Source organism: Strongylocentrotus purpuratus, unplaced genomic scaffold, assembly GCF_000002235.5.
Source record: "Strongylocentrotus purpuratus isolate Spur 01 unplaced genomic scaffold, Spur_5.0 spur5_scaffold_18, whole genome shotgun sequence".
Classification (NCBI taxonomy): domain Eukaryota; kingdom Metazoa; phylum Echinodermata; class Echinoidea; order Camarodonta; family Strongylocentrotidae; genus Strongylocentrotus; species Strongylocentrotus purpuratus.
The window spans coordinates 31,061,268-31,086,423 of NW_022145603.1; the positions used below are offsets into that span (position 1 = coordinate 31,061,268).

At 37.7% G+C, this 25,156-nt stretch overlaps 2 long non-coding RNA genes across 3 annotated transcripts; both read left to right on the plus strand.

Annotated features, from left to right (window-relative positions):
* Positions 1–121: 121 nt before the first annotated feature.
* LOC105438104 lies at positions 122–24,856 on the plus strand. Its single transcript, XR_004064816.1, has 3 exons — positions 122–518; positions 12,659–12,786; positions 23,014–24,856. It is a non-coding gene; the product is annotated as an uncharacterized LOC105438104 (long non-coding RNA).
* On the plus strand, positions 14,604–20,643 carry LOC115925568. Of its 2 annotated transcripts, none has more exons than XR_004064818.1 (5): positions 14,604–14,884; positions 16,883–16,985; positions 17,531–17,625; positions 18,400–18,525; positions 19,372–20,643. It is a non-coding gene; the product is annotated as an uncharacterized LOC115925568 (long non-coding RNA). The 2 variants fall into 2 exon arrangements; XR_004064817.1 differs by having other exon boundaries at positions 14,607–14,884; positions 18,400–18,503.
* Positions 24,857–25,156: the final 300 nt, after the last annotated feature.

A 25,156-nucleotide genomic window follows, 5' to 3' on the forward strand; every position in this document is an offset into this window, starting at 1 on the left:
GCAGCGTTTCATGAGACCGTCATAACTACAAGTTCACCGACATCCCATTGAAACGTGTGTTAAACTTAATACACACATTTCAATGGGATGTCGTTGGACTTGTACTTATGACGGTTTCATGAAACGCTGCCCAGATATCCCCGACACCGAACACCTGGGGAGGTTTCACGAAACCGTCATTAAGTCTAACTTTTTAGACATCGTATTGAAACGTGTGATAGAGATCTAACACGTGTTTCTGCCAAATCTCCACGAGCTTAGACTTATGGCAGTTTCGAGAAACTAGCACTCGCTCTGAATCTGGCGCATCCACGGCCACGCTGGAAGCTCGGATCTGACCGCCTGCGATGCATGCCCCGGACGCGACGGCAGCCCGCTCTCGAGCTAACTCTCCATCGCATCGTGCAGCTGTCTTTCTTCTCTTTCACGAACACGGTTGCCCGACTGAAAGAACTAGACCACATTAGTAGCCTGACATCAAGATAGGTCTCTATTATGTGCCCATCCGTCTGATTAAGGTAGGTTCTACAGTAACACCGTATTTTATTCTTTTTTTAAATAAATCTAACTTGCACATTCAAATGGAAATAATAGCCCTACCAGGTGCGCCGGGCCCGCCGCTCCCGCCCGGCAGGATACCTAGACTGGTGGACATCACGAGCCATGTCCCTGGTTTTGCCCACACATAGCTGCATTACTATCCTGGCTGTGCAGCTGTGTATTAAAAACTGTTCATATTGATTTTCAGCATTTCAAACTACACTGTACAAAACTCAACTGATTTCACTCACAATCGGTACTTTAGTGATAGTTGATGCCCGCCCCCCCCCCCCCACTCAGTGTTATTTAGGGTATGCATATGCGTGTTACCCCCCCCCCCCTTTGCAGCAAAAGTCCGGTGTGTAAAGTCCCTGGCCCCCCCCCCCCCCACTCAGTGTTATTTAGGGTACGCATATGCTCGTTCCCTCTTTTTGAAAGCACCCCCTATCTGAGGACTGCCAAATTTTTCGAACCCCCCTTTCGCGGGCTTTTCACAGGCTTTTCCTGCCTTGGAGACCCCCCTAAATCAGGAAAAATGCTCAATGCACCCCCCTAAATTCAGAATAATTTCTCAGGAGTCAAAAGAGATGAGAGAAAAAAAGAAAAAACACCCCCTTTTTAAAGAAATCTCCGGGTGAAAAGTCAAATACACCCCTTTTTTTACAATTCTCGGGCCGGACTTTGTCGCACGAAAAGTACCCCTTTACCGGACATTTTGGTAACACGCATGCGGTCATTCCGACCCCTGCGTGGGGGGGGGGGGGGGGGGGGGCCGGGGTAAAGTCAATACGGGTCGACCTTTTTCTTTTGTTATACAAGCCTTTTTCAGCAAAAGTCCGGTGTGTAAAGTCAATACGGGTCGACCTTTTTCTTTTGTTACGAAAAGGACATTTTGGTAACACGCATGGGGTCCATCCGTTCTCGGAGTGGGGGGGGGGGGGGGGGGCCCGGGAGTTGATGACACCTAAATAGCATACAATTTTTTCAACTTAGGTCTATGTTATAGTTATACTTAGAGATCTAGAATCTAGTCTATAGTCATATAGATCTAGACTAGAAAGAAAAATTCAAAAATTCAAATCGTGAGTCTACTGTCAAACTTGCTAATCAACCACTTTGTATACATTGTGTGCATTAGTGTGCAATTGTGTGCAATGTGTTCATCGTGTGCTATTGCTGCCTCTCAGCACGTACATGTAACAGCGCTAGAGGACAATACGCCTAAGCATTGACTCTAGCCTTGCTGGAGTGGTTTTGCCCTGCAGGCCTGGGTGGAATACGATATAAAATATCAAAAACTGTGACTCTAATGATTGCATTTTAGGCGTGGACTTTACGTAAGGTAGCATATGACGTTCAAATCAGACTTCTTAATAATCTTGCCATATGACCCATGTGCATCAACTTTTCACACGTATAGGCTACTGTCGGTGTCATCATGCATCCTCAGCTCATGGTAGCTGCTAGACGCAGGTTGTAGATCTAATAACATTGATATCACTTGGCCTATACCCATCATTTAATAATATTCAATCTGAGCTGTATGGCCCTACGTGTTATCAGTGCCTGTGATATGGTGTAATATTGAAGCCCTAAACAAAATTGCGCTTCAAAATGATCATGATAGAAATGCCTCAAAGAAGTAAAAATCTGTTAGTTTGAGTTACCATTTTTACCATACTCATTTTCCCCAAAAGACTGTAATAATAATAATAATACATAACATTTATTAGGCGCTTAATACTGATGTTTCTAAGCGCACAGTGTTCTGATTAAGAGAAGACTATAACCCGTAGAATTAAATTAGAAGAAAAAGCAAAAATACAAAAGTAACATAGATAAGGTAAGAAAAACAGTGGCAATCAACTAAATAAAGACAAATATGGTGCGCACCTCCATTGACCGACGCAGTGTAGTGTACATGAATGTAATAAAAAACTGTTAGGTAAACAAAAAATGAAATTTTGATTTCCAATCATAAATATCTTGATAATCAGACAGCTAGGCAATCGGCTTGTAAAGTCATGGGATTCCTGACTGACCTAAATGTTTGTAATCATGATTGCAGCATGAGCTAAATCCAGGAGTTTTTTTCTTCAGAATCTGAGGCAATGTTACCGAGTCACTAAATTGATACCCGTACCCCTATCAAGACTGATAATTGATATAAAACAAAAATTCAAATTTGTTCATAATAACCACTAGAAGTACCCACACTAAAAGTGGTAGCTGTTAATACTAGTATGATTAGTATTACTATACTGTAGGACTAGTAATATAAACTCTTCTTTCTTCTCATACAAATCACTTTAAAATAGATGGATAGATAGATATTTGGTTTTATTCAAGTACTGATTAAAAAGTCCGAAGACTAAACAAGTCAGTTAACAATATAAAATGCATAACAAAAAATATAACAAGGTAAAAAAACACATGGATGAATTAAATCATTAATAAGTTAAACAAAATATAATAAGTATATCAGTACATAATAATAAGTAAATAAATAAGTATATACAATTACCATAAATAATTATATATAATACGATCATTGCTACAGTGAAAGGACTTGGAATTCAAATTAGAAACAAATTAAAACAGCTTTGGGAGATCATACTATTACCATAAATAATTATATATAATACGATCATTGCTATAGTGAAAGGACTTGGAAAATTAAAAACAAATTAAAACAGCTTTGGGAGATCATACAATTACCATGAATAATTATATATAATGTGATCATTGCTATAGTGAAAGGACTTGGAATTCAAATTAAAAACAAATTAAAACAGCTTTGGGAGATCAAACAATTGCCATAAGTAATTATATATAATGTGATCATTGCTATAGTGAAAGGACTTGGAATTCAAATTAAAAACAAATTAAAACAGCTTTGGGAGATCACATTAATACTAATGCTTGAGATAATCATTATGCAATAATTAATTAACATTTAAAAATTCACAATGGCGAACATATGAGGGCATAACTAAGAAGTTGAATTCAGAAGTTGTATAAAGTAAGGAATGGGAGAAAGCTTGCGTCTTTGAGTTCGTATACGAGGTAATGTCATGTGTGTAGAGTTCCGAAGATTGCGACCTGTGATTGATTTTCTACTTTGTGGCAAGAGATGGCGATGGTCAGGAGAGGTTAAAACTGATTTGGCAAATTTAGTTGCTAGTTCGAGACGCCTATTACTAAGGGATTCTAGTTTTAAAGTTTTGAGGAGTTCACTATATGGCAGTAAATTTGGGTAAACGATTATCCTCAAGGCTCGCTTCTGAATACGTTCGATGGTTTCAGCCTGAGCCTTCGTTATACCAGAAGTCCAAACGGGGGCCGCAAACTCCAGTACCGGTCGAATGTAGAGCTGATAGATTGTCACCAAATCTTGAGTGTTGACCCCATTCCTTTTTAACTTATTGATGATGAACAATCTCCTCGACGCGTTTGATATGATGCGATCGACTTGTTGATCCCACTTGAGGTCATATTGGATGATGACCCCAAGCAACTTAATCGCGGAAACAATCTCCAGGCTAGCTGAGTCGATGAGCAGATCAGGAGGATGCTGTGGAGTTCGGAGAAAGGAGACTTGCATAGCCTTGCACTTAGCGGCATTCGGGATAACATCATTTTCCTGACACCAACTAGTAAGGCAATCGACATGAGACTGTAATTGGGACGGTTGAAATTTGTTAATGACCTCCAACAAAGTTAGGTCATCTACGTACTTCCAGCGGTTCTCAGTCATCTGTGCAGCATCGTTAGCTAATACCAAAAAAAGTATCGGGCCCAAACGTGTTCCCTGTGGCACTCCACAAGTGATGGATCTTTCCTGGGAGGTTGTTCCATGGTAGCGGACAGTTTGCGTTCTCTGAGACAAAAAGCTACATAAAGTAGGGATGATAGAGCGATCTACTCCTAACCCAATCAGCTTCTGGATCACAATCGCGTGATTAACGTGGTCAAACGCCTTACTGAAGTCTATTGTGCACAGATTAGCAAAGGTTCCAGAGGTGTCGATACCTGTATGGATGGTGTCCAACAGGCTGACGAGGCAATGCACAATCGAAGTACCGCGTCTGTTACCAAACTGCTTGGGGTCGATTTTGTCCTTGATGTCGTACAATATCCAATCAGCAAGGAACCCTTCGAAGATGCGAGATATTATAGGGGTAATCGAGATGGGACGTAGCTGGTCAAAACTAGTCACTGGTGAAACCTTCGGTACTGCACACACAGAAGCATTTTTCCAAATATTAGGAAAACAACCCTCTCTTAGACAGCAATTAAAAATGTGGGTTAAGGGCTCGGACAACTCAAAGGCAAACTCCTTCAAAAGACGTGAAGGGCATTCGCCTGGATGACAGGCCTTCGATGTGTTGATACGGCTAAGTTTGTGGTATACTTGATGTCGCAGGATCGTCGGAGGCGGTGATGCTGCAGGTAAGTATGCCGGCATAGCAAACGGGTCGAGTGGAGGCAATGTACAACAGATGTTAGCGAAATGTGTATTCAGATCATTAGCTATATCGTTTTCAGATTTGTCGTCGGATGAGAGGCAAAGTGATTTTTTGCAAAGGCCGGCTAAATTGCGGATTTGTTGATGCCATTTACCGGGCTCCGCTCTTTTCAGATGGTGCACCTTGCGAGCATAGAAATTGTCCTTAGCATCTTTTATCTCTCTCTGGACAAGGTTTCTCTGCGCGTTGTAGGTTGCTGAGCCGGTTCTGTAGCTAGTATTACGCTTAATGATGGCTCTGCGAATGCGATCATTAATCCATTCTTTGTCGTTAGGGCGTCGTTTCACAGTGACAATTTCGAAAAATTGCCTGTACTTGATGTTGAGTAGTTCGTGGAAATCGGCAGCCAGGGCGTTAGCATCAGATTCTCGAAGCGTAGACCAATCCATCAGCGTAATCCATTGGCCAAACGCACGTACAGATGAGTCCCGGAAAGGTCGAAATGATCTGTTGAACGACTTTCTAGGAGGGACTTCTGAAAGTGGCCGGTATGTGATTACGCAATGGTCGCTAGACGATATCGGTGCCGAGATGACAGGATCATTGTATACATCAGCCATGTCCGTTAGGATCTTGTCAAGAGTAGCAGTGCCCCGGGTTGGTTCAGTAACCACCTGGGATAGCAGGGTCTGGTGCTCAATATCATCGGTAGCAAGGTCATTGAAGTCACCCATGATGACTATTGTAGCACTGTCTGACTGAAGCCGGATGTTGTCGACGGCGGCGATGATATAATCACTCATCTCTCCTCTGGAAGGTGAACGTGGAGGTGAGTATATAACGCCAACATATATATCATTAGCTAGATGAACAGTTCGAGACGATTTGAGGCGCACCCAGAGGGCCTCAAGGTGTGGTGGAGTAACATTTCTGAAGACTTCGTAGCAGTTAATATCATCTCGGATGTACAAGGCAACGCCCCCACCCTGCCGTTCTTCACGATCGTTGTGGAAAAGTTTAAAAGATGACAACTGGCAGGCGGAAGCAGGTTTTGCTGCAGAAAACCACGTTTCTGTCACTCCAATGACATCGGAGTTGGTGTGAGTTGTGTTCAGGACAGCTTCAAAGTCACTAAACTTGTTGCTAAGTGACCTAGCATTAAAAAGCATCACGGTAGGTAGGCTTTTGGATATGCGATGGTGGTGCGTTTCTATGTGGATAAGTCTGTTTTCTCGAGGTCTAGAACTAGAGCGCCGGGGATTTCTATCACGGATAAGGACGGGAATTGGATTGTGATGGCGGCGGCCTTTTCGTCCTCTGTGAGTTTTGCGCTTGCGTGCAATCCCAAGTTTGTGGATTATGTTCCACACATTTCTGTCCACTTTTGTAAGACAAGTTTCCCTCGTGCATGCCAAATTCAGTTCGTGCAGATCGTTGCGCTCGTATGTTCTTCTTGCATGTGTACTACAGTGCAAGCCATTTTCTTTCTCAGGACCAGGGTTGGGGTTGATATCACCACACAGGAGTAAAGTCAATTGAAAAGTTGCTGATGAGTTGTTGTAGTATGAAACTCGCTGATTACAGTATCCTTTCACTTTCAAAGTTGGAGTGAAGTCATGATTAGAAAGTGAGTGTGAATAGGCAAAGCACCCACAACAGCCAGAGTCAGTTGAGCTCAAAAGGATTAAAAGGAGCACAATGGAAACTCCCCCTCTCAGATCCATTGTACAGTGTAATGTGTAGCTTCCCTCAATAAATCACCAGCAATCAGTGAAAAGAGTATACACTTGGATGATTCAGCAGTGAGAGACGTACAAAGTCTATGGCAAAATGGCTCACAGCAAAAGCATTACAGTACATGAATATTATGCTGAAAACACAATCTCCAAATTGTAACCATTTCGTGTCCGGATATCACACTAAATCAAACTTAAAAGCGTCCAGACATCCCAAATAAACATTGAAAAGGCACAGTAAAGGTCAGCTCACTAAAAAAGCATAAAAAACAGCACATTTACTGGAGCAGTTTTGAGGGGCAACCTGCATAGGTGCGCACACTCTTGACAAACATTTAACAAAAAAATGTAAATATTTGATACTGGAGGGATAGCAATTTGGTGTGTCACTCTCGATATGGGTGCCAATTAAGGCTTAGTGACATCCATATCATATTTCATGTTTTCACCTAGCCCTAAGGCTATTCTAACCAGTCTAGCGAACAAGCTGTTGGTTGTCCCTGTTCTGTAATTGATCATCTTGGTTGCACTCACATTTATGGAAGTTTATGCAAATTTATGCAAGTTTATCCAAATTAATTGTTGACACTATTGGGACCTTTATGTGACTGTAGTGGAATTCACTGCTGCAGGGACGGATCCAGTCTGCAGAAAGGGAGGGGGCCGGCTGAAAGGGGGCCCAATTCGTGAAAAAATGTTGAGCACCGAGTTAACACCCACCACCCCCGGCCCCCTTTGCTCCCCCCTTTCTCCAGGGGGGCGTTTTTTTTTAATCTAAAAAAAGGTTAAATTTACCTGTTTATGGGGCCAAGTGAGGGGGTCCCGCGGCCCCCCCCCCCCCCCAATCTGGATCTGCCACTGCACTGCTGCAATAGTGAAAAACAGACACCATAATCTCTCTTCTCACAGAAGATTTAATATACCTAATGTTAAAGGGAAATCCACCTTATTCTCTAGTATTAGCAAACTACCAGTGGAAGGCTGAACAAATATAAGAAGCACAATGGGGACAATTTGATTTAAATTTAAATCAGACTAAAAGTGACAAAGTTACATGTACACATTTTTGAAGTTGTAAATTTGTAATCATTAAAACATGTAGGTATGGGCTCTTCAAATTGGCTGAATCAGTAACGTCTATAGGATGTAGTGGCGGACAACTTTTCCATTTGTTCCAACACACAGAATGACTAAAATGTAAATGAAAAAGAAAAAAAACATGTACATGTATGACTCAGAAGGTTCTTTATATCTTAAGAGGACCTGTAAATAAACTGATAATTTCCACAAGGAAGAAGGCACTTAAGATTATGTTTTGTATACAACAAACAGGAGAGTTATCCATACATGTCTACATCTATTTCAAACTTTTGCCATTCTCTTTTTCTTACAGTGTATTTTTTTAAAACCCAATTCAGGGACTCTTCAACTCACACATGTAATGTAATTTATGCTACATGTATGTTTCAGAGGTGAAGTAGACAACAAACAGAAGAGTTATCAATGTCTACATGAATGTACCAAATTGCCAAATTGAGATTCACATTTATTTAGTGATCTCATACTTCAAACATTCATAACTCTTAGTATTGGTCTGATTTATTTCAAACTTTTGCCATTCTGTTTCTCTTACATTGTATTAAAAAAAAAACTCAATTCAGGGACTCTTCAACCCATACATGTATTGTAATTTATGCTACACGTACATATTTTGTGTTTCAGAGTTGAAGGGAAATTTTGAATAATTTTTTCCTCATGTACATTTATATATCTATGAATGGTCAATCCCTGCTATTAATACTAGAACACAAGACATATTGAAGCCTCTTCAACAGGTACATTTTGTAAAGCTATGGTGGAGTACAACTGCTGTGAGTATTCTCAAACTTTTGTGTGAGTTTTGACAAGGGAAATAAATCACCAGCCCCCCCCCCCCCCCAAAGCCTCAAAATTTCACTTGATCAAGGTGACAGAGATCCAAGTTATGGAATTGTATGGAAATAAGATTCTAAATCGTGAAAAGGATTTATATTTTTTAATTTGTGAGATTTTTCTGGTGTTTTTAAGTACGCTTCAACAAAGAGGTAGGCCACCACCAAAATTGACACATCCCCAATTATTAATGATTTCCTGTTCTTTGGATGCTTCTTCTTTATAAAAAAATGGAAGGTATTAGTGGGCAACTTCTCTGTGCATTAGTGAGTTTATGTCATTTTTGTTTTCTTACATTTTTATGTAAAACATGACCACCATTCGCAGTCATGAGGTGAGATGAATGAGAAAAAAAAGATAAACATAGTTGATTGTAAACATGGAGGATGATAACATTTAAGATAAAGAATACATGCGAAAAAGGTGTGAAAGAGAAAATGAGTGAAGGAAGAAGAACAAAGATAACTGTTTAGATACAAATGAGAAAAATAAAGGCACACACAGGGAAAGAGAGAAGAACCAATGAAAGAAGACAAAAACTGAGTGAAAAGTCATATCCTATGTAGACAGAAATAGGGGAAAGTGAAAGAAGAATATAAAAAACAGTATATGAATAGAAGATATTAAAGTAAAAGATAAAAGAAGGATAAAATAAGAGAACATGAAGCGAGGACAGAAAAAAGAAGAAAAAAGATGTAGACAATAAAAAAGGAATAACATAGAAAATGAGAGAAAGAGGAAAACAGAAGGAAAAAAAGACTAACATAGGGTTATCTCAATAAAAGGAGAAATTTAAACAAATAATAAAACAGAAGAATAGAAAACTGTAAAGTGCTGCATGATATTGAATGTAAATATATGTCACAAGCTTTCTATCTGGGCAGATTTCTCCTGGGTACATTTTGAAATTCTAATCACCTACTCGTCATCACAATGAAATGACCTAATGAATAAAATGATGTGATTTTTTATTTTTCTCATCAATGACGATTCATTAATTTTCAGATTTCCTGTTCTTCATCCCAAGTGTTAATATTTGTATAACCGATTTATGTTCTATAGTATTTTGCTCCAAAGTTACTATCCCGTTTCATTCTATAAAATGCACGATAAGCAGACTCTAGATTTGTGCAGCTACTTTTACATACATGTACATGTCCACTTTATTACCCCGTATCTGTAGCTAGATATTTGGGATGCCAATTTGAAACAAAGTCTGTCAAAAGTACCCTCCTTAATACCCTAATATCCAATGACACCCATGTACCTTTATTCCTGTTAGGTGCTTAACATTGCACAAACTTAAAACAAAACAGTACCTGGAACTTGCAGCTGCAAAGAGAGAAAGAGAAAGAGAGAGAGAGAGATATTTAAAGAGAGAGAAAAGGAGATCATACATGTATGAGAATAATAAACTGGAAAGAGTGACTATTATTGATTGCAAAAGTGACTGCAATTATTTGTCAGTAAATAAATGAAATGTAAATTACTTTGGTATGTAGAAGGAAAATTGTAAGGTTCAGAATTCAGAATTATTTTCTAATCTGCCCTTCTCTATCACCTCGGCATTAACATCATCACCCCTTTTTAAATATCCATCTGATATCCCTCTAATAGAAAACTGAACAGCTTTTGAGCCATAATGCATGGCCATTCAGAGGATTTGTTTATGTTGGGGACCGGGGTAAAATGCAATAAATTTCATTTTCTGTTTTTTATTTTGTTTATGGAAACTGCCCCCTATCCTAGCCCCCGCTTCGTACAGTCATGGTTCAGTGACAAAGCAATGGCCTCGTAACTGTGAGGCCCCAGGATCAAAACCGTGTCGATGTGCTATATTAGTGCCCTTTTGTGGGGCATTAATCCTCGTTACTGTCATTTATGACTTAAGGGCGTAGGTCCCCTATTTGATAAGCATAGTAGCATACACATGCTTTAGCAGTCACGCAAAACACACATTGTCAAATTATTATTCAATAAAATCGGAGAATGGATACTATTATCTAGATCTATTATTTTTAAATTATTTTAAAAATAATTCCATAAAGTGGGGTAAAACAAAAATATTCCAACTATATGAGCGACAGTGTATAATGTGAAGCATCCATGTTGCACTTTCTCCCTCTTCGTATTCTTATGCCATTTTAAAAACTATTTATTACAAATCTTTAATATAGTAAGACCCTACATGTACATTACATGTACATGTGCACATATTTTCAGAAGAGTCATATTATTGAGTGGAAAATACAGCTTTTCTATTCAATTTCCATTATGTTCTATAGATTAGGTAAAGCTAAATTAATTAATATAATTTGAGTTAAAATACATGTTTCTCTGAGGATCCAAAACCATTGAATACTATTGATTACCTAAGATTTAACTAACCATGGTCAGTTATCTTTCATTACCATAATATTTTGCGATTTGTCTGAATTTGTATAGAAATAAAAGAAACTAAAGTATAATTTGCATATTAAAAAGATAATGTTTTTCTCCAACAATAATCAGCTGATTATCCTTTATTTTTGTTTGTTTGTAGTTGTTTTTTATTGATATATTTTATTTATTTCCTGTACAAAGATATTAATTGCATAATGTTTTCTCCTTTAAATGATTTTTTTTTTCTATTTTAATCCAATTTCCAAAAGATTACCCCTTATCCCTACAGTATATGCAATCTCCTACATGTATATACTACATGTAGCATTAAAAGTTGGCCAGTCTTCCTTTTAAAAGTTATTGGATTTTTGTTTGTGTGTGTCTATGTCAAAGTTATTCTTATGCACATCTATTTTTCATTTATTCTTCAACTCTGGTATGATTTCCATTCAGTTTGGTATATATTGTATACAGTGTACATATTACGTAGAGCCGTTCCTTGGTTTTAGCGGTCTATGGTTTTAGTCTTTAAAAGAGGGTTGGGTGTGGAAATTTGTCCCCCCCCCCCCCCCCCCCCCCCCCCCTCTGTGCAAAATTAATGACTGCTGTGGATTGCAACCTGTAAGTTTTACAGTGCACATCAACTTTATAATTAAGTTACCAAAGTTGGAACTGGTACATTTTTTTTATTATACGCACTGAATAGTAACTTTGAGACTAAATTTGCATAAAATCTCACTGTCCATACATTTTAGCAGTAATTTATTGTTTCCATTGTTGCAATGCCAAATGAAATAATAATTATAGCTTGCAGTAAAATCTTAGGATTTTTGTTTTTCTAAAGGGTGTCTACTGTCTAAAAAGAATATGCAACAATATTTTTATTGGATACATTTTAAAGTTTTAAACGGTACTCATCCATTCATTTTGTTGGCAGTGCTGTGTTAGTATTATCTAAATACCATTTGTGTACAAGGAACAATACTACCCCACAAACTTAAGTTAGGATTGTTTTTGCTAGACGTATCACATTTCAAATGTTAAAGATAGCATGTTGCATGCATCAGTGCACAAGAATACTGTGGCTTCTACATTTTAAAACAAACTTTCAATTTAAGTCACTCTTATTTCTTGGAAACAATACCATCATTGATTTGAAAGAAAATAATATACTTATTCATGCAGCTCTTCAAATATTTATTTCAAGTTAAGCAACAACTACCAAACATTGATTTTATATCATCCATTTCAGCAGATCTGCATGAACATGTATTAACAATACCTACATGTAGTTTTTGTATTGTATATTATTATGCAGATTCATATGAGTAGAAATGTATATGTCTTGGCAGCTCCTGATTCAATTATATCCTCTCTCTCTCTCTCTCTCTCTCTCTCTTTCTACCTTTTTATCCCTCTTTTCCCCTCTTTTTTCCCCTTTTTTTACTTTCAATCACTCTAGCTACCTCTCTCTTCCCCTTTTTGATCGCAGGAAGTTGCAATATTGTTATTATGTCACTGTAATAGTTCTGTATAAATGCAACTTTACATGTGTATACTTATACTTAATTGTAACTATTGCTCTTACCCAAACTACAGTCTTCTTTGGAGCAAACTGTCAGACATTTGCGGTAGTATACAGCTGAAATGGAATTTCCGTTCAACCAAACAGTATACTTCAAGGCTATTTCTCAGCGACGAGGGTTAGCTCCAGGTAGCAGTAGCAGGTACATGTAACAATATCTTAAAAACATTTACTTACCTGTAAGTCCTTTTCATGTGAAGATGATTCAAAGTACAACTATATTTATTTATTGTATAAAATGACCTGCTTTCATAAAGTCCTCTTGTGAAATCTTATGAATTTGAGTCCAATCTCCCCCCCCCCCCCCCACCCCCTTCCTGTTTTTCTGGCTTCTATGTATTCTTTGAGCCAGCCCTTTGACGTATGCTTAGATCTTTTAAGTTGCAAATTTAGAAATTGCTTTCTTCAGTCAGCAACATAATGCATGATTCACATAGATTAGGGATATGTACCGGTAACCCATAAGATATAAGAACAAATTGCGATAATGAAATGAAGTGTGGAAGAGAGGATCTGAGCTAGAAGACTATAAGGAGAATGCAGCCAAGGCTAAGCAGCAGGAACCAGTTTGGGCTTCACTCAAGACACAATATAGTTTTTGCAATGAGCTGTTAAATACTGGGTCTTTCCTTGCAGAGTAATAAGGGAGCAAGAGAAAGACCATCACCATGTATACACGTAGCAGAAACACAAAGCAAATAAATTTGAGACATTTTATGATTAATTATGTAGGAAGCCAAATCTAATTTCAAACGTCACTTGTCATCTTTTATGTGATAGATCTACAATTATCATAACAGTAATGTTTGTAGCCTTAAAACGAAATTGCAAGAGGAATGTCAATAAACAAAGTCTACACCATTCACAAGATGCTAATTTGCATTTAACACCATTCCAACAACTTTCAAATCAACTCCGGCAATTATGTTCTGATTCTATAATACATCTTTGTAAATACATCTTTGTAATGTTTGCAAGTTTCAGAAGATGAACCCTGCAAGGCCATCAAAATTACGACATGAGTTCCATATGTACACGTAACCACCACTAAAATTGAAGGAAAAAATATGGGTATGCTGGGTTAGGATTAGGATGAGAGTGAGGGTAGGCTATACAGCTGTGCATCGATTTTAGTGGGTTATATATATGGAACTCTTTCCGAAATTGCCTGTAGTTGATTTTTTTCCTTTCTCTTTAGGTAGTTGCAGACATGTTGTTTTGGTCATTGAGTTTTTTGTCTGTAGTTTTTCTGCTTTTCTCAAAACCATCATTATATCAAGGTAGACTTCCCCTTTGATAACCAAGTTTCATCAGTGTGTGTAGTGAACATTCCCTCTTTTTCCAATACACTTTCGCAATATAATTAAATAGTTATAGATTAATTGTAATGCATCTTTGCAAGTTCATATTTTCATGTTTTCATGATTTGATTTATAACTGTTTTAATGCTAACCCTGATGAAACAGTACTGTAATTATTATGTACCTACATGTAATATACACTCACCCATAAACTTTATCATATTCAGGAGGATATCCTGCACATCTATGATCATGGTTCTATTAAACTATATAATTTTCAATTAAACCTCCTTTACAGAAAGGGGAAATCAACAAGTGGCACCATTCATGTTTTTTTTTATAACTTATATGTGTAGATAGAAAAAATGCCTCACAAGGCTTTTCAAGATGATGTGGTCATTACCTCTTAATAGATTATATGTCAAAGTTACGGAGCCCGGGAAGGGACATGGTAAAAATATTTTTATCTCGTTAAAACGAGATAGTTATCTCGTTTTAATGAGATAGTATCTCGTTAAAACGACATAGTATCTCGTTTTAATGAGATAGTATCTCGTTAAAACGAGATAGTATCTCGTTTTAATGAGATAGTATCTCGTTAAAACGACATAGTATCTCGTTTTAATGAGATAGTTATCTCGTTTTAATGAGATAGTATCTCGTATAAGTCCATTGCATACTGGAACCGGGTGGTCCCTGTATTAAGCCTATGGGAGTGAGAGAATTCAGTAGTCCACGGGTTAACAACATAATACCCGCGAGGCTAGACTAGACTGCGCGCGCTGGCGCTAGCGCGCTCGCTGCTTAATGCAGTAATAGCGTATATAGCCAGGCGGCCATGCCATGCCAGGCCTTGTACGTATGTACTACTAAGTTACGTCTACGGTAGATCGACTGAATTCAACCAGAAGTTGCCGGTTGCAATCGCGAGGATTGAAGGTTAGTTCACTTCTTTTACTTATTTATGGCCGGGTCATTCAATGTAAAAGTGAACAAACAGCTAATTTAACAGATTTGCTCTTTTTCGCGATCAGTTCTAGATCTGTGTAACGTTAATTTTAAGACTGCTCATGCAATTAGCAGACTGCAGTCCCCATCGGAAGCGCCCTGTTCTGGGGCCCGACGCTTCAGGCTCTCCGCGGTCTGGGTCTGGGACCCTGGCCTTGGGCTTGGCCTGCTGGGAAGGCTGTGGTCATTTTGCAAGCTAGAGACAAAGTAAACTAGATCTAGACGTTACTTTTTTACGTGCTCGCATTGCAGTAGAAGTGTGGAATTTTCGTATGTATAGATCTAGACTAGTCTAGATATATACGAGGAAAAAGCAAGCAAATGTCAGAATTGTAAAAAAAAAAACAACCTCATATTCCACGGCTATTGATGTCTAACAAAGTTAGTGACTGTGTGTAGAGTCTAGATCTAGATTCAACTATGCAATATGCAATACACCGCAACTTAGTCTTAGTATAGATCTAGATCTATTTCAGCGACGCGGCGGATCCAGGATTTTTCAAAAGGGAGGGCCGAAGTTGGACCGAAATATCAGCCTCTATTTGGCGTTGACGGTTGGATCCGCTGAGATTGCATATCTGGCTTCTCTAAATGCCTCTGAGCTCTGTCATTTTGTCAAAAAAATGCCCCCAGAAAGATGGTTATTCCTGTCTAGGCCGAAGTCTGCTCAGCCTCAGGGCCTCATCAGGCACCAGAAAAATTCGCTGACCAGCGAAAAAAGTGGAAAAAATGATCCTTAGCTTTTTCAAGTGTCTGTTTAGATCTAGTCTAGATCTACCCAAAATATTCCTTGACAAGCAGACAAAAAGGAGAAGGGGAGGGCCATGGCCGATTCCCCCCCCCCCCCTTGATTCCGCCACAGTATAGATTCTATGACTATGTTGTTCAAATTATTTGCTAGGTACCAGTTTACTAGTAGGTTTATTGTCACCCTTATAGTCCTTACACTTCTAGCCATGTAATAACATTAACAGTAACTGGGATTTTGTCAAAATGTTTACATTTACGTATCTAGAGGCTAATAAAAAAACATCAGTGCAACACTGTTGAGTATGTTGAAGCACTAAAAATAGAGGATTTATTTATTTAATAAATTTACTGTCTTCATATTAACTTTCATTGCTAACATGTTGAGCTATTTGATAAAATTATTTTTTTATTTTTTTTTTCTCAGTAAATTTACAATATTTTAATGTTTAAATGTTGCTGAAATAGTTACTTGACAAATGCAAAGTAAGATTAATAAACAAAAACCAGTGTGCATGAAAAGTTTATTTAACCAGTTCTTTGGGGGGAAAAACACTGTTGCCTGTGCGTTTTAGATAGGTATACACCATGGGGCTAACGTAGTGAGCCCCATGCCTGCAGGGGTGGTTTATTGTACTAGTAACTACGAGTGTAGAAAATCAATAAGTTTTGAAATATTATAAATAAGGACTAGACCTAGACTGCATGCATGGCTGGAATACTCCCCCAGGGAGTGGAGAATGTGCATACATTGTGTGCGGGCAATCCTGATTGAATCCGATGACCGGGGACGGGGTAATAATAATCTGTAAACTGCTTAGATACATTATTAATGTCTTACTCTTAAGCACTATAAAAAAGCGGATTATTATTATTATTGATTGTGTTTTCAATATTTTAATTTTGTATTCATTGTATTTCTTCAGTAACTTAATGCCTGGCTAAAACATCGACAAACTTAAACTGATGTCATACATAAGTGTTAATACATGTGTAGGATCTACATCTATATAAGTTAGTTGGGAGTAGTCTCTAGACCCTATATCATACATGTATGTATATGGTCCTTCCATGCATGGACCACATACTCATCTCCCATCTTCCAAAAAAGAATAGCTAATGATTTTGGTAACAAAAAATTGCCTCACTAATCATCACTGCTTCTTTGTTTTCTGTCTTCAGCGTGTTCTTCGGCAACACTGAGGCAGCATTTGAGAAGAAATATCCCTCAGGCTCAGCTCACCAATTGAAGGACAAGGACAAGGGTTCTATCCAGAGTTTCCAAGTAAGATAATTCCTCTTATAATCCTATTCAGTGTAAGTGTTAAAAAAAGAAACTGAATTGAAATAAGAAATTAAATTAGATAGAAGAATAGGCAGCAAGATGAGGGGTAATGGAATGTAAGTTCTAGGAAAAAGTTTTGAAAACACTTGTAACGATTTCTGGATCTGGATGTATACGATGCTGGACCAGTTGGTATATGATTGCAGCAGATGAGAGAGGGCGCAAAGAATAGATAGTTGAATCGTAGGTGGCTCTTCTCAATCTTAGACTTGAACACCTTTGATGATGGACAGACTATTGATTACTTATTAGAGTACAGACTCAGTAATTTTGAATCCAAAGGACCTGTAGATGGTACGTACTGAACTGATAGACTCTTAGAGCTGTAGCGTACCTTTAGGATAGACCTAAACAATCCAATTTTCTGGGCATTAGTTGGCACATAACCTTATTCTTGAAACTTATGACCTAATTCTTGTGCAGCCCTGATATGGGTATTAATTGCACAGGTCACTTACTGACTTTTTCTTAAATTCTCTTTTTAGGCACAATTTTTGTAGGGTGTTTTCTGCAGCTGTAACCCATGCATACACACCCTAGCCTCCAGCACAGCATTGACCACCCAGCTAATCTCATTCAGGTATGACTTTCTGGGATTGATTTGAAGCTCAATGAACAGAAGGCTCAAGATTAGCTATTGTCACCTTCATCAGGGGTGGGTTCATTAGGATCAGGGGTGGGGGCTAAATGGAAAAGGGAACAGATTTATCAATTTTTTTGGTCAAAATGCATGATCACATGTAACCAAACTTGGCAGGAATCATTCAAAATTCTACCCATGGATGTACAATTTTTAATCATGCATGTAACTCAATAAATGTCTTAAGATTGTTCTAAAGATAAAAGAAAGGGGCTAAAGTGTGGTTCGATTCACCTCTCATTCCATGTGTATACCTTCACCATGTACAAAGTCTATGGCACTAGACTATGGAAATGGTAAGCTGTCACTGGCAATTCAATGCCAATGATGAAATAAATGGCAGTGCTTGGAGTGGTGACATTAACCATAATGCGATTGAAGTAAATAATGAAATGTTTCATGTATTTAAAAAAAAAAAAATGCATTTTCAGATTGTAACCGATATATGTATGACTATAGGAATCATCCATGAGGATAGGAGCTCAATGTAACTTAATTCAAACTCTCTGCAAGTGAGAATCAGCAACAGGTAAATTATTCACAAGTTGCATATTATAGTAAGTTCATACATGTACCTCTTCAAAAAACAGAAAGACTAAACATTTTATTATATTTCTGGAAATGTAGGTAATTGTTAGTCACTACCTAAGCCCCCCCCCCCCAAAAAAAAATGCATCATAAGTCACCACTGTACCCTCCTTTTTTCATTTTCAGCATTTTCCTTGGCAACATTGAGGCAGCATTTGAGAAGAATTAACCTTCAACTCACCAACCTGCTCTTAGGCATTTTCTTCAAGGATGCTATCCACAGATGCCAAGTAAGTGGAACAGATATACGAGGTGTGTCAGAAAAGTTCCAGGACTGATATCACAAAAGAAATATATACCCAAATTACAGACTTTGAGTTTTCCCTTTCGAAGCAATCCCACTGGAGTCTTACACAATGTCCCATCTTTCTCTGCCATGCCTCCATGCACTCCTGAATGATTTTTCTTGGATCCTCTGCAGCTTTTTCCGTCCTCATGGCCATGTTTACATCTTCCACATTTGTAACTCTTTGTGCGACCAACCATGAAACCCCTGTGTGCCCCATTATTTTAGGGAGTGACAATTTTGCCGCATTCTGCCAGACACTCCTAATTCAAAGGGCTGTAACTTTTTCTGCAATCGTTATGAAGAAAAATTGTGTCCAGCAAAGTTGTCTAGTTTTGTATTGGCTTTCCAGTCATGTATATTTCTATTCTTTGGCTAATTTTGGGATCCAACACTTAAGAGGGGCGTTAAACTGTTATCAATCAAGCATCTCAACACTGAGCAAACAGATACTATAAATTGGTTCTTTCTATTGAAGAATATTACTGCCATTTTACCTCAAATGAATATTTCCTTTGTTAAGAAGAGTGTTTGATGCTATTCTAATTAAACAAGACAAAAATAAAAGAAATCCATTCCTTTCTAATTTCCATACGTCTGGGTCATTCGCTCTAAAGTTTGAACGAAGTTATTTTCATGACAAAGTACTTCTATCCATGAAATTTCATCAAAACTAGGGAGGATGTGCCACCCAAGACTACTTCCCTTGAATGCCGTACTATTTGATTAATATCCGTACTATTTCAAGGTGATGTTTCCATGATCTGCTTTTAAATCTTGTTTGGTTTCTTTCTTCTTTTTTTTTGCCACAGATGTCGAAGTTGTACCACCACAAGCTAGACAAGATTTTGATTCCGACTAACCCATTCTTTAAAGGTCCATTGCCTTAGGAAATTAAAACTTTTATGTCTTGTATCAAGACCCTTTTAAAGCAACATAATAACAATTGTTTCATAAATAAATGCCTCCTTATATTTTTTACAATTTTTTGAAAACCTCTCCAAGTTGCTCGTCTAATGGTGGACCCCGCCCTTAAAATTCTCAGAGTTCCTCGGAATGATTGACCAAAGGATTAGTGATGTTATATCAAGAACGATCTCCGCTTAGGCAAGCTACGGTGCTTGCTAGCCAGCTCTGCAGGCATTATGTTTTGTACACAAACATAAACAATTACTTTTGTTATTAAATAGTGTGCTATGCATCTTTACTTGTTATTTATTGTGGTGAAATTTCACTAATGGCCCAATTTTAAAAAGAGAGCTATACCATGAGTCGAAGAAGATCGTAATTGATTTGAATGCCTGTATAACGTGTCAACTAAATGCATGCTATAAAGAATTTCAAAGGTAAGAAAAAAATGTTTCATATATCTAAGTGACTGAATGTTTTTCGTACTACCTTCTTCTCAATTTAAAGAAATATTGAAAGTGGTATATCAGAGTGAAGAAACTTGTGTTTTTCCCTTTACAAGCTCTGCTCTTTCTTACTTCACTTTCAAATTTCCTCTCTTGTTATATAAACATTTAGCGATTGCTTTACTTCACACATTCAAGCAATGTATACTATCCCTCCTAAAAAAAAGTTTGTAGATGTGTTAACAATAGATATGGCGACGAAATGTATCAGCATCTCTGAAATGCCTAAGCATAAAAAATGTTGGCAATTTCTCTGAATTTTATTTTTTTAATTTTTTATGGAACATTGTTTACATTAATTGCCTAGTTCTTGGCATGCAAATGGTGGACACTTTATTAATTTCTTTATATTTTTGTGCTGTACATATGTAGAGGAATCTTGTCATAAGCAATCGTGTTCGTCTGCCAGAAAGTTTTTTTTTGTTTTACTCGGGAAATTGTGAGGATTGTTTATTATATTCGTACAATGAATTTCAGTATGTTATGTTGTGTTACGTGTAAGCGACAATTCATTTTTATAACAGCTCCTATCGTCCTAGCATTCATTGATAGTAGGCCTATATTGTGACACATTGAGATACCTTGAACTTGAAACTACGTTTACATCTTTTTCGAATTCACGAAAATACAAAAGAAAGATGTACAATAATTGTATTCACATTTACAACAGTTTGTTTATTACACATAAAATAAAGTATGTTTTATCACAAAATCAGTTTATTTTCCTTGTTCTTTTGTTTGGAGGGAGGGGGATGTATTCAGAGCAAATTCTAAGAAGCAAGATGGTGAACTTTTCATTCAAATGGGACAAATAAGTTGTTATCAAGTTTTGATAGTGATTAAAATGTACAAGATAATAGACATGACGAAATTAAAATAACATGTCCCTCTTGCTTCAATATTGTTATTATACATATCTTCCAGAGGGATCTAAGTCGAGTTCTATAATGAACTTTTCTCAAATTCAGTCTAATTTTGATGAAATTGTTACTATCTTCATTTTGTGGATTTTGCTCTGTTTATTTATTTAATCCAATCTTTAACTACTTGGCTTTTTCTTGTCACGTTGTGATGCATGTGTTTGAATGATTGTACATGTCCGATGTAGTATGATCTTGACGATGTTCTTATGAACGGACGACTGATGTTGGTGTGAATATGTTTTTGAGTTGGTGTTGGTAATGTCAGAAGGATGTTGGCATGAACTGGAAAGGGGAGGTACAACGTCGGCACATGGTGGGATACGGGTTGGCATAACGTTGCTTCTACGTCGGCAAATGGTGGAGAAGAGGTTGGCATAACGTTGGTCTAGCATTGGCACATGGTGGAGGAGGGGTCGGCACTTGGTGGGAAAAGGGTTGGCATTATGTTAGGACAACGTCGGGGAGACGTCGGCACATAGTGTAAAAGGGGTTGGCATTACGTTGGTCCTACGTCAGGGAGACGTCGGCACATGGTGGAAAAGGGGTTGGCATTACGTTTGTCCTATGTCGGCATATGGTGGGATAGGGGTTGACATGACGTTGGTCATACGTCGGGGGACGTTGGCCCGATGTTGGCTTAATGTCATTTCGTCGTTGTCGAGCCAACGTTGGCCCGCCGGCAAGAAAGCCGTTGGCCCAACATCACATTGGCGACGATGGCGCAACGTAACAGCCCACGACGTCGGCACGTGGTGGGATAGGGGTTGGCATAACGTTGGTCCAATGTCGGAACTACGTCGGCACATGGTGGGATAGGGGTTGGAATAACGTTGGTCCTACGTCGTGGAGACGTCGGCACATGGTTGAAAAGGGGTTAGTATAACGTTGGGCCAATGTCGAGGAGACGTCGGCACATGGTGGGATAAGGGTTGGCATAACGTTTATCCAATGTCGGAACAACGTCGGCACATGGTGGGATAGGGATTGGCATAACGTTGGTCGTACGTCGGCACATGGTTAAAAAAGGGTTGGGACGACGTTGGTCCAATGTCGGAAAGACGTCGGCATACGGTGGAAAAGAGGTTGGCATAACGTTGGTTCAATGTCGGGAGGACATCGGCACATATGGTCGGATAGGGGTCGGCACAACGTTGGCCCGATGTTGGCTTAATGTCATTTTGTCACTGTCGGGCCAACGTTGGCCCGCCGGCAAGAAAGCCGTGGGCCCAACATCATGTTGGCGACGTTGGACCAACGTAACAGCTTACGTTGGCCCCACGTTGGCGTAACGTCGTATTGTTATCTGGGTTAATACAGGGACCACCCGGTTCCAGTATGCAATGGACTTATACGAGATACTATCTCATTAAAACGAGATAACTATCTCATTAAAACGAGATACTATGTCGTTTTAACGAGATACTATCTCATTAAAACGAGATAACTATCTCGTTTTAACGAGATACTATGTCGTTTTAACGAGATACTATCTCATTAAAACGAGATACTATGTCGTTTTAACGAGATACTATCTCATTAAAACGAGATAACTATCTCGTTTTAACGAGATACTATGTCGTTTTAACGAGATACTATCTCATTAAAACGAGATACTATGTCGTTTTAACGAGATACTATCTCATTAAAACGAGATAACTATCTCGTTTTAACGAGATAAAAATATTTTTACCATGTCCCTTCCCGGGCTCCGTACAAAGTGGTTACAGTATGAGAGAACCTTTTCCACGTATGTAGGAGGATAGCCTTTAGATATATATTTAAAATTGAATTTCCAATCATTCTCTCTATAGATAAATGTACAGTATATAAAGAATGATATCTAGGGACTTGATAATGACATGTTCGATAATAATCAGTTTGTGTTCTTAATTAGATGCATTCATTCATTCCTAAAAGAAAGGCTTTGGAGCATACATGAATTTAAAAAAGAAGTCTATCCCACTTTATTTGTTACATGGAGGTTAAAGAATTGATATGATTTTAATTTTTTTATTAGAGACCTTTTGTAAAACCCTGATAGAATCAATTTTGATTTGTTTACGCGATTGTTGTATTTTTACCATTCACGCTATCATTTTCTTCTTTTTCTATGCAGGCTGGAAGTAACACACATGTGCAGTGTTTCAGTCGAAAACGAATACCACCCATTCAAAATCGGTTATAGGATCTTGTCCATATGTCCATATTTTTGTATGCATGTGAAACATGGACCATGACAGCAGACATTAAAAGAAGGATACAGGCACTGGAGATGAAATGTTTCCGCAAACTCCTCAGTATCTGGTATAGAGATCACATAACCAACGAGGTAGTGAAAATCAGAATTGGAAACACCATAGGGCCGTATGAAGACCTCCTGACTTCAGTGAAAAGATGCAAAGTAAAGTGGTATGGGTATGTCACATGATCATTTGGACTGGCCAAGACTATTCTACATGGAACAGTACAAGGAGGGAGACGAAAAGGCAGGCAGAGGAAACGATGGGAAGACAACATTAACGAGTGACCTTGACTGAAACATCATACTTCGTAAAGCCAAGAACCACGAGGAGTGGAGGAAGCTGGTAGTATAAATCTTCAGTGGTGCCCCAAGGGTCAGCCAGACTGTGGGATAGGTGAAGGTGAAGGTGAAGGAAGCTAAGAATCAGATAGTTAGACATTATATTGGATCATTTATCCTTTCCTTCAAAAGGAATGTTGATTTATACTGTAGCACATAAACAATGCTTTTTAATTGGCAATATTTCAGTTCAGTACGCTTGTTATTAATTTCATCAATCATTAACATGTAAAAGGGAGAAACACTGTCATTTGAAAATCAAAATGTAAGTCATACAAATTTCACTGTCTAACTATCTGAATCTTGTCAGGATCCATGTACGAGTTAGTGCAATTCTTTTCTCTTCACTACAACCGCATTGATTTACTTTAATAGCATGTTACTAGGTACATCAATTGATGAGAAAAAGCAGCAAAACGCTTTAAATTTGTTGTAGTCTTAAAATTAAAGTTGGAAGTTTCCTAAAAAGGGAATTTTAGAACACTCCTTCAACTGACATGCACGGATGTTATACTTATGAATTTCCATACATTAATGTCTTTGTAATGCATGTTACCAAACAAAAAAAAGTATCATCAACCATTCTTGTCATTTCCTGTGCAATTATTTTCACATCCTGGCTTAACAGTACATAAACAGTGCTCTTTTATTTTCAATATTTCAGAAAAATGCATTTGCATTATGATACATGCAGGTATAGTTGGTCAAGTAAGAATATATTTACAGCATGCTCACTATGAATTGATTAAATCGCCATTGAATCTAAAAGGTATGTTATACCTCATTGTATATTCAGAAGGAAAAAGTGTGAGGATAGCTTTAAAAAAAAAAAAATCATGAGTATCCATAATGATGTGAATATATACATGTTTGTTTGTTGCATATGATTCTTCCTTGGTATCAAAGCTGTAATAATTGCATATTTATGATTCAGCATAATACTTTGTTCATTACAAAAAAAAATATGTCATAATTTTCCAAAACGGTAGTGTCAAGATTGAGGTAAGATTGTTACATATATTCTCTATACGTATCAACTAAAATGTAAGTTTTCAAATGAGATACTATTTTGTCCCCAGATGAAATAAGTAATGGATCTTTTTTGTTAAATGTCAGCAAATGATCTAAATGAACATGTGTTCGGGTATATCAAATCTTGTACATGTAGTTTCTATAGCTAATATAGTTTGGAGGACTTAAAGATAGAAAAACTGCTGATTGATTAATTACCATTGTTTGTATTGTTCACTATAACCAGCAAGTAAAGGGACATTTAGTAGATGCCAAGAAAGTATTTCCAAAGCAATTACATTTCTCTTATCCTGTAATGTATTTTTTGCGTCAATAAAAGCAAATGTGAGGGTTGTCCACATAACATTACAACTACAGAACAGTTTAATTGAAATTAACATAAATATTACATGTATATATGTGTATTATGGAATAACTTAGAATATTACATAATTTGTTATTATTATCCAGTTCATTACATTTTTACCAATGTATTTCTTCAATATTTCTACTTTTCCTCAGAGCATATGCTGTGAACTAATGGATATTCCTTGTCAGTTCCATCATGTTATGTCAATGGGCTTACACTGTATGCGTGTACATGTCCTTTTTGCAATGTACATGTGCTACGAAAATGTCAACAATATTGTTTGAGATATAAAATATA